Source organism: Mus caroli, unplaced genomic scaffold, assembly GCF_978045245.1.
Source record: "Mus caroli unplaced genomic scaffold, Mus_caroli_1 scaffold_8, whole genome shotgun sequence".
Taxonomy (NCBI): domain Eukaryota; kingdom Metazoa; phylum Chordata; class Mammalia; order Rodentia; family Muridae; genus Mus; species Mus caroli.
In genome coordinates this window covers 139,852,628-139,868,534 of record NW_028227263.1, presented here as the reverse complement: position 1 = coordinate 139,868,534, position 15,907 = coordinate 139,852,628, and the positions used below count along the sequence as shown (strand labels likewise).

The following is a 15,907-nucleotide window of genomic DNA, read 5'->3' as shown; positions in this document are numbered from 1 at the left end:
TCTGGCTTCTACAGCCCTTCCTCCCCTTCTTCTGTGGGGTTCTCCTGACTTCGCCTTGTGTTTGGCTGTGGGTCCCTGCATCTGCTCCTCTCTGTTGCTGGACATTGCCTCTAATGATAATCAAGGTAGGTGCTGATGTACGAATATAACAGAAAAATCATTTCATTAACTTCTTTTTTTGCCAGTTGTGTTTGGTTCCATCTTTGATCTCTGTGCTGAGCAGCCTCTGGTTCCTGGTCATCAACATAGTCCCAGACATGGGCTCCCTCTCATGGACTCTAGTTGTACCAGTCACTGGTTGGCCAGTCTCAAAAGTTCTAGATCATCATTACCCCAGCACATCTTGCAGGCAAGACATATAGTAGGTTGAAGGTTCTGTGGCTGCACACCCTGCTTGTTACATAAATGCTGAGGACACAGGTTATGTTCCTACACTTGTGCAGCAAACACTTTCCTAGCCCTACCATTTCCCCAGCCCTTTGACCCACTCCCCTACCTCCCACCTTTTTTTGCATTGTGCTTAATAACTCAGTTGCTTGCCTGATTTTCCCACAGATCCCATCTGCTTCTTACTCCTGGTATTTGTTTCTCTGAAGAGGCATCTCTCTTCCTTGAGACACAATGGCTTCTTTTTTTTCTGATTTTGGCCTTATGTGGTACTTAGAAGAGCTAAACAAGAAAGAATTCATGAAGTTTAAGGAATTCCTCAAACAGGAGATTTTTCAGTTGAGACTGAAACAGATTTCTTGGACAGAAGTGAAGAAGGCATCTCGTGAAGACCTTGCCAACTTACTATTGAAACATTATGAGGAGAAGCAAGCCTGGAATATGACCTTCAAAATCTTCCAGAAGATGAATAGGAAGGATCTCATGGAGAAGGCAGGAAGAGAGATTGCTGGTGAGTTGGTCAAAGCTGCTTTACAGTGGGTGAGGATCATGCCATAGTTTTGATAACTGTTCTTCATACCCATCTACCCTAGGGCATTGGGTGTCATGGGATATTCTTCTGCTTGAGAAAGGAGGCAGCTTCATGTAGACACATTAGGTCTAGTCTGTGTATCAAATGTATGAGGGTAGCATGCCCTAACCTATTCGGTTAAACTTCCACCCAGGACATTAATAATGTTCCCCTGAATCTAAACTGGAGCCTTAACTCTATAGTGAAATGGTAACACTGAGGATTTACAGCAGCAGCAACAGAAGACACCTGAAATAAATCATATTTTTAGGATCTAGGAAGATGGCTTTGTCAGCTTGCTTTGTAAACATGACAATCTGACTTTGGATCTCAGCAACCACATAAAAACAAGGTATGGTAGCAAGTGACCAGTCAGTTTGACAAGTTTTAAGGCAACTTTAAAAAATGTCTCAAAAAGTGAGATGTAGGGCCTGCAGAGATGAATCAGTGGTAAAGAACACCTGCTCTTACAGAGGACCTTGACTCTGTTTCCAGAACCTACCTGGTGCTACCCAACAATCTGTGACTCCAGTTTCAGGGTATCCAATGCTACCTTCTATCCTCTGAAGGCACTGTACAGATCTGATGTGCATGCATGCATGCAAACAAAAGGACCCATTCACCCAAATTAAAAACAAATAAATCTTTTTAAAAGCAGAGAGTGTTCGAAGAGAACACCTGTACCCATCCCCCATTCACCCTCCCACATACATATTACATATGTATTTGAAACAGCTATGTAATAGTGTAACAGTGTGAAACAAGATTTCTCAGTCTTTGTTGTGGCTCTGGTTGTTTTGATATTAACAAGCAAAACCTTATATCAAAAAAAAAAATCCATGTTTCATGAACACTGTAATCTTAAGAGTCAGACATGTCTTTATCCTGGTATAAGATATTATGGCTGCTTTAAGGCTCCATTCATTTCTTTGTCCTTGAGGTTCCATGATAAGCCTGGATGTAGGTTTTTTTCCTAAGCCCAGCCTTCTTGGGATTCACTAGTTGTCTTAGATCTGCAGCTATGATATTCTTTACACTTCAGTCTATATTGGTTTAAAAAATTGTCTCTGTGCTGTTCTTTATATCCCACCTTCTTCTGGGATTCTAGTTGTACATATTTAAATCTTCAATTCATAATCAAAATACATAAGAACAGTTAGAAATTATATTATGTACATATGAGAGTAGCTGCATATATGTATGTGCCCCATGTATGGACAGTGCCCTTGAAAGCTAGAAATGGACATCAGATCTTCTGATACTGGACCTACAGAATGTGGACACTGTCATGTGGATGCTTGGAATTGAACCCAGGTCCTCTTGGTGCTTTTAACCACTCAGCTCTCTTGAACCATGTATGTATATCTTCATACAATGACTTGTATATAGCTCTTTTTCTTTTTAAAAAGTCTGTACTTTACTCTGACTTTTGTTTCTAACTGTCCTTAGGCCCTTCATTCCCTGTCCAGCTATTCCTTTTATTATTTTATTGGGGGACCTCCCCCCGCCCTGTATCCTCCTCACCCTAGCACTTCAAGTCTCTGCAATGTTAGGCATTTCCTCTCCCATTGAGGCCAGACAAGGCAGCCCAGCTAGAAGAACATATCCCAGACAAAGGCTCTTGGAATAGCCCCTACTCCAGTTGTTCAAGACCCCATGAAGACCAAGCTACACATCTGCTACATATGTTCAGGAGGCCTAGGTCAATTTCATGTATGCTCTTTGGTTGGTGGTTCAGACTCTGAGAGCCCCAAGAGTCCAGGTTAGTTGACTCTTTTGGTCTTCCTGTGGAGTTGCTATTCCCTTCGGGACCCTCAATCCTTCCTCCTATTCTTCTATTAGAGTCCCTGTGTTCCATCCACTGTTTGGCTGTGGGTGTCTGTATCTGTCTGAGTTAGCTTCTGGGTGGAACCTCTCAGAGGACATCTTCTGTCTGCAAACATAACAGAGCATCATTAATAGTGTTATGGATTGGTGCCTGCCCATGGGATGTGTCTCAAGTTTGGCCAGTTACTAATTGGCCATTCCCCCAGTCTCTGCTCCCTCCCCCTGTCTGCATTACCTGTTGTATTAGTTTCTATTTCACTGCTGTGATCAGAAACTATGATCAAGACAACTCTTATAAGGATAACATTTAATTGGGGCTGGCTTACAGGCTCAGAGGTTCAGTCCAGTATCATCAGGGCATGAGTATGGCAGCGACCAAGCAGACGTGGGGCTGGAGGAGCTGAGAGTTCCACCTCTTGTTCCAAAGGCAGCTAGCAGAAGGCTCACTTCCAGACAGCTAGGACAAGAGTATTAAGGCCCATACCCATATAGTAACACACCTACTGCAACAAGGCTACACTTCCTAATTGTGCCACTCCATGGACCAAGCATATACAAACCATCACACCTGTAGACAGGATAAATTTCGGATTAAAAGTTTTGTGGGTGGGTTGGTGTCTCTTGCTCCACTGAGGTTCCTGTGTGGGTATATGAGGTGGCCTATATTCAGGTTCCATATCTCCAGTGTAGTGAGTCACAACTAAGATCACCCCCATTGATTCTTGGGCATCTTCCTTGTCCCAGGCCATGTCTCATCCTGGAGATGCCCCCCACCTCCTCACCCCCTTCAGTTGCAGATTTCCATTCATTTTCTTGGCCATATGGCCATATCTCCTGTCCTTCCACACACCTGGTCCTGAATCCCCGATTTCCTTCCCCATCTCCCTTCCCTCCAGTTCTCTCCCTCCATCTGCCTCTCATGACTATTTTATTCTCCCTTCAAAATGAAATTCAAGCTTTCTTGCTCAGGCCTTCCTTCTTGTTTAGCTTCTTTGGTTCTGTGGAGTATAACATGGTACCTGTATTTTATGGCTATATTTTATCCACTTTTAAATGAGGACATACGATGATGCCCTTTGGGAACTGGACTGTCTCACTCAACATGATATTCTCAAAATCCATCCATTTTCCTGAATAATTCATGATGTCTTGGTTTTTATATAGCTTGGTTTTTAATAGCTGAATAGTGTAGGGCATTGTGTAGGCATACTACATTTTCTTTATCCATTCTTTAGTTGCAGGACAGCTAGGTTGTTTCCTGTTTCTGGCTATTATGAATTCTCTTCCTGTTGCAGAGTTAGAGGTCAGCCTGTTCCCAGACAAGAACCCAAGAAGCCACTGTACTTAGACATGCTTGAGTCTGAAATAGAGAAAAGGGACAACCCCACTTCAAGTGCCAGCTTCTGAAATAGCATGTGACAGTTTAACAGTATAACATTCATGACACACAAAGAAATGCAACTGTGCTCCAGGGCCAGTGAAAATCTTCTCATATTAAACTAGCATTGTTCTGGGCCCACAGCTTACAAACTTCTAAAAACACACATCATAAGAGGGCTGAAGAAATGATTCAGTGACTGGGAGCATATCCCACTTTTGCAGAAGATCTGACTGTCTGTCTGTCCAGGGCAGTGCCAGGCTGTAGGGATGCACAGAGACACCATTTCAGGGGGTGGGAAAGCCAAAGCTGGCTTGGGGGTCCCCAGGTCTGCAACAAGGCCACAGGGTTTTCACACTCTTAGAAATCCTGGCGCCACTGGAAGTCTCAGAAGAGCAGAGAATGGAGTCTGGCCAAAGGACAGCATCTAGCCCAGGACAGGGATGGGGGACATAATGGGGAGCTCAAGCTTATCCCAGTGGGGTGATTGTCCTTAGCTTGGCAGAGGCAGAGTTGGTGGCAGTTGTGACTGGGATCACAGAGGTCTTCCATGGGAGAATTAAGTTGTGGCTCTGTAGTCAAATGCCTTCTTCATGGCTCCCCACTGCAGATCTTGATGAAAGAGACAATCCATGGTTCTAATCAGTTTGTTGATTGTCCATGGTGAAAAATGAATGCATAACGTGCCATACCCACTTGTCAGGGAAGACCTGAGATTAAATACCTTTTGCAGGGAGGAATGTCTGGGAAGGGAAGCTTATTGGCTAAGTCCTCTGGGCCTCTAGGTACCTCATTAGCATGGAGAAGTCTGTTTTGGGCCTATATGACCATAGGACACATTTCTTTTATATAAGGAGTGTGGCCATGTTCCAAGTCAGGAGTCTGCCAGGGGGTGGGGAGTCACCTAGATCTCAGGTGTGTGCCCACCGAGTCTCTGGGCCTCAACCCGCTCTACCTTACCAAACTTGCTAGCATGGCTTTATTGTCCAACATGTGAGTTCAATCCCCAGCTACCTCGGGGAGGGGGTCCATGGGCGGCGTTGCTCATGGACTGTTGTAAATTCAGCTAAGGGAGAAGGGAGTGGATTTAACACTTCTGACGTCCACAGGAATCCACCAACATACACATAATTAAAAATAAATACTTTTAAAGAATACATTCTGAGAATTAAAATGTCTAGGTCAGACTCTATGTGGATGAATGTTTAATTTAACATTGATATGTTGTGGACTTTTTTTCCCTTGTGCTCACTTACTCAGGACACTCAAAGTTATATCAAGCTCATTTGAAGAAGAAGCTGACCCATGATTATGCCAGAAAGTTCAACATCAAAGTTCAAGATTTCTCTAAGCAGAAATTTACCCAGGATGACTGTGATCGTTTTGAGAACTTTCTTATATCAAAGGTGACTGCAAAGAAGCCACACATGGTGTTCCTGCAAGGAGCAGCGGGAATTGGCAAGTCACTGATGTTGACAAAATTAATGCTTGCCTGGTCAGAAGGCATGGTGTTTCAGAACAAATTCTCCTATATCTTCTACTTCTGCTGTCAAGATGTGAAGAAGATGAAGAGAGCAAGCCTGGCAGAATTGATCTCCAAAGAGTGGCCCAACGCCTCAGCTCCCATAGAGGAGATCCTATCCCAACCCGAGAAACTCTTATTTGTCATCGACAACTTGTAAGTGATGGAATGTGATATGTCTGAACGGGAGTCGGAGCTGTGTGATACCTGCACGGAGAAGCAGCCAGTGAGTATCCTGTTGAGCAGTTTGCTCAGGAGAAAGATGCTCCCCGAATCCTCTTTCCTCGTCTCTGCTACCCCAGAGACTTTTGAGAAAATAGAGGACAGGGTTGAGCGCACAAATGTGAAAATAATAACAGGATTCAATGAGAGCAATATTAAGATGTATTTCCGCAGCTTGTTCCAAGATAGGACCAAAACACAGGAAATCTTCAGTTTGGTGAAAGAAAACCAGCAGCTGTTCACTGTATGTCAGGTCCCTGTGCTCTGCTGGATGGTGGCTACTTGTCTAAAAAAAGAGATAGAAAAGGGAAGAGACCCAGTCTCTGTCTGCCGACGTACCACCTCCCTGTATACCACTCACATCTTCAATTTGTTCATTTCCCAACATGCCCATTCTCCAAGTAAGAAAAGCCAAGAGCAGCTGCAGGGCTTGTGTTCTCTGGCCGCTGAGGGCATGTGGACTGACACATTTGTGTTTAATGAGGATGCTCTCAGGAGAAATGGGATCATGGACTCTGACATCCCCACACTGCTGGACGTAAGGATCCTTGAGAAGAGCAAGGAATCTGAAAAATCTTACATTTTCCTCCACCCGTCTATCCAAGAGGTCTGTGCAGCCATCTTTTATCTGCTAAAGAGCCACATGGACCACCCTAGCAAGGATGTTAAAAGTATAGAGACAGTCATGTTTACATTTCTAAAGAAAGTCAAAGTACAGTGGATTTTTTGGGGCTGTTTCATCTTTGGCCTTTTACATGAATCAGAACAAAAAAAGCTAGAGGCGTTTTTTGGCCACCAGTTGTCCCAGGAAATAAAGCATCAGTTGTATCAATGCCTGGAAACCATAAGTGGCAATGAAGAGCTTCAAGAACAGATAGATGGCATGAAGCTGTTTTACTGTCTGTTTGAGATGGACGATGAAGTCTTCTTAGCACAAGCAATGAACTGTATGGAACAGATTAACTTTGTGGCTAAGGATTATTCTGATGTTATTGTTGCTGCCTACTGCTTACAACAGTGTTCTACACTGAAGAAACTATCCTTTTCAACCCAGAATATTCTGAGTGAAGGTCAAGAACACAACTATACGTGAGTCCATTCACTTATCTTTCCTTTCTGTCCCCTTTTCAGAATCTGTCCCTGTGTATTGGTGATTTATACAAGCAGATTCAAAATTCACCCATCCTAACTAATAGCAAGTGGTGGGTCTACAAACGACTTACACACAAACAACAAAAACAAACTCAACAGCTTGCGTGTGTGTGTGTGTGTGTGTGTGTGTACATAAACATGTACATATAAAATGATTTTTTTAAAAAAGGTTGTCACTTTGAGAGTTGAGAGTGCACCACAGGACAGGAGATGGAAAGGAATGTGATTCTATTTCAATTAAACATTTTTAAAAATAAATTTAAAAACAAAGTAGAGCTTTTAAGGGGGAAAAGCAGCAAATTCACCTTTTTGGTCAATAGCTTCCATTTACTTTAAGATTCATTTTTTTGCTTGTTTCTTTGCTTTTTGAAACAGGGTTTCTCTGTATAGCACTGGCTGTCCTGGAACTCACTTTGTAGACCAGGCTGGCCTTGACCTCAGAAATCCACCTGCCTCTGCCTCCCAAGTGCTGGGATTAAAGGCGTGTGCCACCAGTGCCTGGCTTAAGATTCCTTTTTATTTTATGTGTATGTGGCTGCATGTTCATATGCACACATGTGGAAATGGCCTCAGTGCCATCCGATCCCTTGGAACTATAGCTAACTGCTAGATGTGGTTTCTAGGATCCAAATTCTTATTCTCTTAAGAAAGATGAACGCTCTTAACACTGAACTGTCTCCAGTCCAACAGGCTCCATTTTGAGCCCTGGATTCACTTTTTGAAAGATATACTATTTGATCTTATTAATATTTATTTTTTCGTAATTGTTTTGAGACAAGATCTCACTATGTAGCTGTGGCAAGTCTGGAACTCTGATATCCACCTGCCTGTCTGCAGAGTCCTGGAATTAAAGGCATGTGCCTCCATGCCTGAGTATGTTTCTTAATTATTAGTTGTGCATATATATGGAGTAGCATTATCACATCAGTTCATATGTACAGGGGCCCAGGAAGTAGTTCAGTTCGCAGAGTATTGCCTGCTATACTGCACATGTCCAGGATTTGTTCCCCAGCATCATATAACTGAGTATGGTGGTGCATGTCTGTAATCCAAGTTCTCAGATAGTGGAGCCAGGTCAGAAACTCAGGGTCATCATTGCTTATATATAGTAAGTGCAGGACAGGCCTACAATACATAACACAGTGTACATAAGGAGTACAAAATATTAATTAAACTGAGCCAGGGAAGTGGGGGTCTCATGCTTGTTACCGCAGCGCTCAGGGAACTGAGGCAAGAAGTTCTCTGAGCATTTTAAACTAGTCTGGGCTACATACAAAGTGGGTTCCAGGTGCATCTGGTCTAAAGAGTGAGATTCTGTCTCCAAAAACAAAACCCACAAGCAAACAAACAACAAAAAATACATGTGTATAGTTTATGATCTCTTGACACATTTTTTCCATCCTGAGAATAGAGCCCATGTCATCATATATACTAGGCTAGCACTTTAGCAGGAATTGTAGTCCCAGTTCATTTTTTGAGACATGGTTTAACCTTCCATTCATTCTGTAATCAAAGCTGGCCTTGAACTTGTGATCTTTCTACAGCAATAGAATACACTAAGTTGACTGTTTTAGGAGCCCTGGAATCTATCCTTAAGACTTTCCTTTTCTTAGTTATAGTGGTATTGTTATCAAAGCAGCAATGATGATAGCCCACCATACTGTGAGCATGAAGTAGGGTGGTCTGTGTCCTGTGTGTGTTTCTGCCGTAATGAGGTAATGAGCATCCCACTCAGACTCTCTCTCGACCTAGTTGCAAACTGCCTTGTAAACATTTAAGTGTTGTGGGGAATATGGGGATGGCTCTGTTGCTGCACAAGTATGAGAACTTCAGTTTCATCCCCTGGATCCACATTTATTTTATTTTAAAAACGCTGTGCCTAGCAGCATGCACCTACAATCCCAGCACTAAAGAGGTAGAGTCATGGCTTCCATATGCGGGCACATACATGCACACACATACACATGTGCATGTATTCACAAACATATACACACAAAAACATGTACTAAATTGACTCATTTCATACTCAGAAACATGTAAGGTGAGCTGCCAAGATGGCTCAGCAGATAAAAGGTGCCTCACCTCTGATGACCTAAGTTCAATTCCTTAGACCACAGAGTAGGAAAACTGATTCCTGCAAGCTGTCCTTTGACCTGCACACATGTGATATGGCACGCAAGCACAGTAAGAAATGTGACAAGGCAAATTTGATTATTCTGCTAGACCCGAGGAAAGTAGGCAGAGAGGTCACATATATTATCTGAGATACATACTGAGTAAACAGTGGTATCTGAAGCTTGAGCCAGGAGATCCTTGCTCAGGTTTGACTCAGGGACTCTGGAACCCTGCCTCATGTTTCATTCTAAAACTACCAAGGTTAACTGTAAGGCAGGATTTTTCAAGTTCAACACTGCCAAGCACTCTGTGTTTGTTGCCTGTACCCTAGACAAGCTCTCTGCCCGACCCTACCTGCTCTTGGGGGTTTTGGGCGAGTTGGCACAGAGTCGCTGACACAGACTCTGGGAGCAGGTGAGAAATGCTGCAGCAAGCTCATCTGATCACTGCTGCAAGCTCCTTTAATACCCTCCACCCAAGCCCCCATTGGTCCCAAGTATCTGTTCTAAACAGCAATTCCCGTCTGGCTGGCACTGCTTGCACCAGCAATCCTTGCTCTCTCAGACAGTCCTCAATTTGGTCCTCCTGCAGGAGATGCTTTTGCAGCTGCATGGCCCCCAATGTTGATAGTTCCCTACAGTTCCTGCTATATATCCACCATATCCACCCTTTTGTTTGTAGATTTTGACAGCCTAGTGGGAGCTGGGGTGCCATTGCCTCGACATTGTTGACCCCACCTCAGAGGATTCCCAGGATACTGGACTGTACCTGTCTCAGGTTGTCCTGTCTTCCAGGATCTTACCTGTTATTGACTACCAGCCCTCAAAGAGATATCACTCAGGAGGCATGTCACACAAGGGGGAGATGAGGAAAAGCCTATATGGTGGTCTCACGGATCTCTGCCATCCGTGCTTTGATCACTTCCTTGGGAGGGCCACAATCAGGATTTTTGAGAGCCATCAGCACCTGCAGGGATGCCTCATTTATGGAATGCTGCCTGGAGATAAGCTGTGAGAGACACTTAAATAAAATAATTATTAGTATGACAATTCCTCCCATCATAACAGAAGTGGCTATCCACAAGGGAGTCAAACAGCCTCTTAATATTGCCCCATTAAAGAGACAGCCACCCTTTAGGAGAGAAAAGGGTCATAAATCAAGACAATTAGAGGGACCACCCAAATTCCAACTGCTCACAGTGGGGTCATATCGGAATCTAATGGGAACCCTGTTAAACATAGGGAGTAATATTGGAAGCATCATGCAAGGTAAACCTCCACATGCCAAGTGTGAGGTTAGATGACAATATCGGGTAGTCCCCAGAAAATTTTATACCTAGTACAGGCTGGCAGTGCTCCCAAGGAATCAGAAGTCCCATGAAAGTGGCCATTTGAGAGACCCTTGGACAATGAGGCCGGGGTGGACATGATATGCTTGGGGGATCCTTTGGGGATTTGTAATCTGTAAGGGGAACGTGAACTTTCATGCCTAACATGGTACCATGGGTTAGATCACCATGAAAGTCCCCCATGGTCATATTGTATAGTTGGATACAAGAGCTGACAGAGGAGACATTGGTAATAAAGCAGAGAATTTCCTCCGTGGACCTAGTGCCTTCTAATTGTTGTGTAGTAGTGACTAAGTCCATGAAAGACAAACCCAAATTCACATTGGAAGAGAAAAGAACAAGGGTAAGCTGGGGAGTTAACTGCCACAGACAAAAAGAATGAAGGGCAGAGCACCAAAACCCAAAACTCATTGGCCCTCCCAGGCTGAAGAAAAACTAATAAACACAGTATGCACATTATATCTCCATATCCTGGTCATCTTCTGGCTCCTTCATTGATCCCTTGTCCATAGCCAGGCCAACATCTCTTGAGGGTACCCATATTAGCACAGTTGCATCCTGGGGAAAAACACAAGCATAACCTTGCCCCCTTGTCAGAAGTGGAGCGGACAGTTGCCATTGACAGGTTATTGGGTCCCTCCATCTAACTAATGGGAGGGGAGCATCCCTCGGCAGCAAAAATGCACAATGTTTGTAAGCAAGCAGGACTCATCCCTTTCTCATCTAAGGAGAGAAAGTTCACGTGGAACAGGAACTCCACCAAGGCTAGGTGCGGATCTCTTTTGGATTCTGAGGAGGTAGCCCTAGCAAATGTTCCCTTCAAGGAACGATTTGCTCTTTCTGTGCTTGCCTGGCCTTGAGGATTATAGGGTATCCCAAAGGAGTGACTGATCCTCCATGAGGATAGGAAGATGCTGAACTGCTGAGATGAGTAAGCAGGTCATTGTCAGTCTTGAGTGCCCAAGGTGCTCCCATTACCAGCATTGTTGATTTCATGGCCTTAATAACATGAGAGGCCTTTTCACCTGCCATGGCCACAGCATCTACAAAGGCTGAGCAAGTATCTACCACAATATGTACATACCTGAGATTACCAAAGGCTGGATAATGAGTGACACCCATTTGCCAGGTTGCACTGGGGAGTAGACCTCTAGGGTTAAGTCCTGATCTGCCAAGGGGACCCAGTGGTAGAAGAGGTGCACAAGTTGCACAGAACCTTGCAAGATGTTTACATTGGGAGATAGGCAATTCGAGCAAGGGCTTATGTAAATTCTGAGGAGAAAGGTGAAATTGCTGGTGTAACATTCTGTCTTATTCTAGCAATTCCACGTCTACAGCCATAATCAGGGCATCAGTCCTCTCATTTTCTTCTACTGATGTGCCAGGCAGTTTAAAATGTGATCTTATGTGTGAGAATAACCAGGAATATGCCCTACTCTCAAGGGCCTTCAGGATAGATTGCATGCAGACACGTATAGGGTTGTGTTGGTCAACTCTATGTCACCACTGTGTTCGTGTGCAGTCTCCTCCTCTCTATATTATTCCTTAAAGTTAGATGCATTATCTTACCCTGTTGTGGGAGTTGGGAGGATAGGTGATAGCCCCAAACAAGCCTGGTCCCCAGTGTGTAGGATTCTCAGAATTCTCTGGCCATTTCCCAATAGACATTAACTGCATCTCTACCCTCAAGCTATAACATCAGAATCCCACAGACCTTGCCACATGTCTGGCTAAGAACTGCAGACATGAAATGACCTTAGCTGGCTACCCTTAACCTGTTCGGGAGTCAGTTTGCCACATTTATGTGCTGTGAATGGCTTGACTTAACTTTTTGTAAATGAGTAGAACCAAAAGTGCTGGCAGGTTTTATGATTTGTTTATTTTATGTGTACAAATGTTTTGCCTACATGTGTGCATACAGCACCCATGGTGGCCAGAGAGTGTGTCAGATAACCCTGGCATTGGAGTTAGGGTAGTTGTAAGCCACCATGTTGGTGCTAGAATCTGAACTTGGGTCCTCTGTGAGAACAAGAAATGCTCTTAACCACTGAGCCATCTCCCTAGTGCCTTGAATTAACTTTTCTAACAGTGGAATGTATTTCTTTGTCCTCTGTTACAGGGAAAAGCTACTCATGTGTTGGCATCATATGTGCTCTGTGCTCATAAGCAGTAAGGACATCTACGTACTCCAAGTGAAAAACACTATTCTCAATGAAACAGCCTCTTTGATGTTATATAGTCATCTGAAGTACCCCAGCTGCACCCTTAAAGCACTTGTGTAAGTTAGAGTTCAACTTTGATGTGGTCATATCATGGAAGTAATGGACTTGCCTTCCCACCATCTCTCAGCTAACTGCATAAATGAAGGCTTATACAGTTCGAAGTAGAATCTCAACTGGCTTGGTACCACTAACTTGTGTGGCTGATCATTCTTCATTGAGGGATGTCCCATGAATTTTACAATGATGAAAGTGTATGCAGGGCTTCTTCATGTGACAGCCAACCTTGCCTACAAACTTTTCTCAGAATTCCACATAGAAGAGAAAAATAACCTAGTGAGCTGTGCCACTGGGTTACAAAATTAGAGTGATGCTGTCATTATGGGATATAGGCTCTTGCCAAAGATGAGAGCTTAGTGGAAACTAATGGATCCCTCTCTTTGTTCTACAGGGTAAATAATGTGACCTTCCTATGTGATAACCATCTGTTCTTTGAGTTGATTCAGAACCAGTGGTTGCAGCACTTGGACCTCAACCTCACATTCCTGTCCCACGGTGATGTGAAACTTTTGTGTGATGTCTTGAGCCAGGCAGAGTGCAACATAGAAAAGCTGATGTAAGTCTGTGTGTTCTCCTAGCTCACTGACTCCCCTTAAAAGAGGCATCTTAGTTTTGATCCACTTGCTGTGACAAAATGCCCTGACCTAAGCAATGATAGAGAAGAAGAAGAAGAAGAAGAAAAGGTTACTGGGTTTCAGCTTATAAGCCATTGCTGTGGGAAGCCAGGGTAGCAACAATCTGGAAGCATAGTCACATCTCATGCACGATCAAGAGTGGATTAATGCACACATGCTAGTGATCAACTGACTTCCTCCACTCCTATACAGGCCAGGATCCTGCTTCCTAAAGATTGGTGCCACCCACAGTGGATGGGTTTTACCACCTCAGTTAACTTCATCAAGAAATCACCCAAAAACATGGCCACAGGTCTTCCCCATCTGGAGAACCCTTCATTGAGACTCCCTTTTTAGGTGATTTTAGATTGTGTCACATTGACATTAAAACCATCTCAGGACTACAGTTTTTAACTTGTGCACTTATGTCCTATTTTTCTGTTATTCATGTGTAGACTTCCTCACTTTAAGAACTGATCACCACTGGTCAATGAGATGGATCAGTGAATTAAGGCACTTGTTACCAACCCTACAACCTGAGTTCTATCCCAGGACCCACATGGAGAAAGGAAAGGAAAGAACCAACTTCTACAAGTTGTTTCTTTCGTTTGACATTCTCTCACATGCCCTTTTTGCATGCTGTAGCATGTGTGCTTGGTCATACACACACATGCAAATAAATAAATTAATGTAATTTATAATAATGTAAAACGGTGAGTTATTGGGAGCTATTGTTGCTCTTCCAGAGACCCAAGTTCAATCCTTGGCACCCATGTGGTGGTTCACTACCATCTGTAACTCTAATTCTACAGGATCTTATACCTTCTGACATCTGTAGGCATCTGGTACATGGACACATGCAGGCAAAACACTCAGATGTGAAGTTTAAAAATGAGTAAATTTTTTAAAAATTGATCTGATTGTGGAATGTGAGAGTTAATTTCTACATGGGTATATACACTTTGGAAAGCATTGCCCCTGTACAGATTGCATAGCTTCTGACAGAGTAGAACTCAGCACTCTTCTGCTAAGCATATGTTCTATCTATGCTAAGCATGTGTTCTATCTATGCTAAACACGTGTTCTATCTATGCTGAGCACATGTTCTATCTATGCTGAGCACATGTTCTATCTATGCTAAACACGTGTTCTATCTATGCTGAGCACATGTTCTATCTATGTTACATGACTCGATGTGCTTCCTAAACAGGTGTTCATGGCCGGTGTTCATACCTGAAAAGTTGAAATTCTGACTGACAGTAAGCCAGGTGAAAATCCCGTAGGTATTGGTCATATCTAGATGGAGCTCAGATATTGTTGGTGGCATGAATTTGATCCAAACAGATGTCATTTATAAACATATGTATGCAAACTTCACAAGAAAAGTTCAAAGATAGTTAGGACTTAGAGGCAAGGATAATGTTCCTGGTTTGTGGCTAGTGACAGAAAAGGAAGGTGGGGATGAATGTGGAGGACTACAGTTATTTTTTTAAGATTTATTTATTTTATTTACATGAGTACACTGTAGCTGTCTTCAGACACACCAGAAAAGGGCATTGATTTTCATTACAGATGGTTGTGAGCCACCATGTGTTTGCTGGGGTTTGAACTCAGGACCTGTGGAAGAAGAGTCAGTGCTTTTAACCACTGAGCCATCTCCAGCCCTACAGTTCTTGATATGTGCACTTTATCCTATTTTTCTGCCATGGATACTGGTATTCTGTATGGTTCTAAGATAGCCACGCTTGGGTTTTGAATGATTGAGTTATATAGCAAGAAAAACTAAAAAAGATTAAGTAGCAAGTAGAAGAAAGAAGGCACAGATAGCTAGCAAATTATTACCAGATCTGACACATCATCATAGGAGACTAGGATAGCCCAGTGAGAGAGAAAACTAAAGATGACATCATATAGGAGAGTGCATGAATCCAGCTAAAGCTGACTGGGGGCACCTCACTGAAGCAGCCAGAGGAAACTCTTCAGCTCCTGTCCTGGGGGAAGGAGCAGGGTGTCTGTTTTGTGCCACCACATAAAAGAACTAATTGCAGCAGATAGATATTGCCTGCAAATAACATGAACAAGACAGGTGCTTGGGCTCATCCAGCAGAAATGACTGGGGAGGCCTTGACACAGCTCTGCTGGAGTTCCCCACTGAGAGGTCCAGGCAGAGTAGAGCATTCTCTCCACCTGTGAGTTCCTTCCTTCTCTTTCCCTCATAGTAACAGCTGTAGGGAATTGTAGAGATAAACAATAGTCTATCCCAATGCTATCCCAAAAGTTCCCAGTACCCTCCCACCTCCCTGCTCCCCTACCCACCCACTCCCACTTCTTGGCCCTGACATTCCCCTGTACTGAGGCATATAAAGTTTGCAAGACCAAGGGACTTCTCTTCCCAATGATGGCTGACTAGGCCATCTGCTGCTACATATGCAGCTAGAGGCACAAGCTCTGGGGGTACTGGTTCGTTCATATTGTTGTTCCACCTATAGGGT

At 43.5% G+C, this 15,907-nt stretch overlaps 1 pseudogene; it reads left to right on the top strand.

The window, feature by feature from the left end:
• Positions 1–621: 621 nt before the first annotated feature.
• LOC147003725 (NACHT, LRR and PYD domains-containing protein 4C-like) overlaps positions 622–15,907 on the top strand; it is a 31,375-nt pseudogene continuing 16,089 nt past the window's right edge.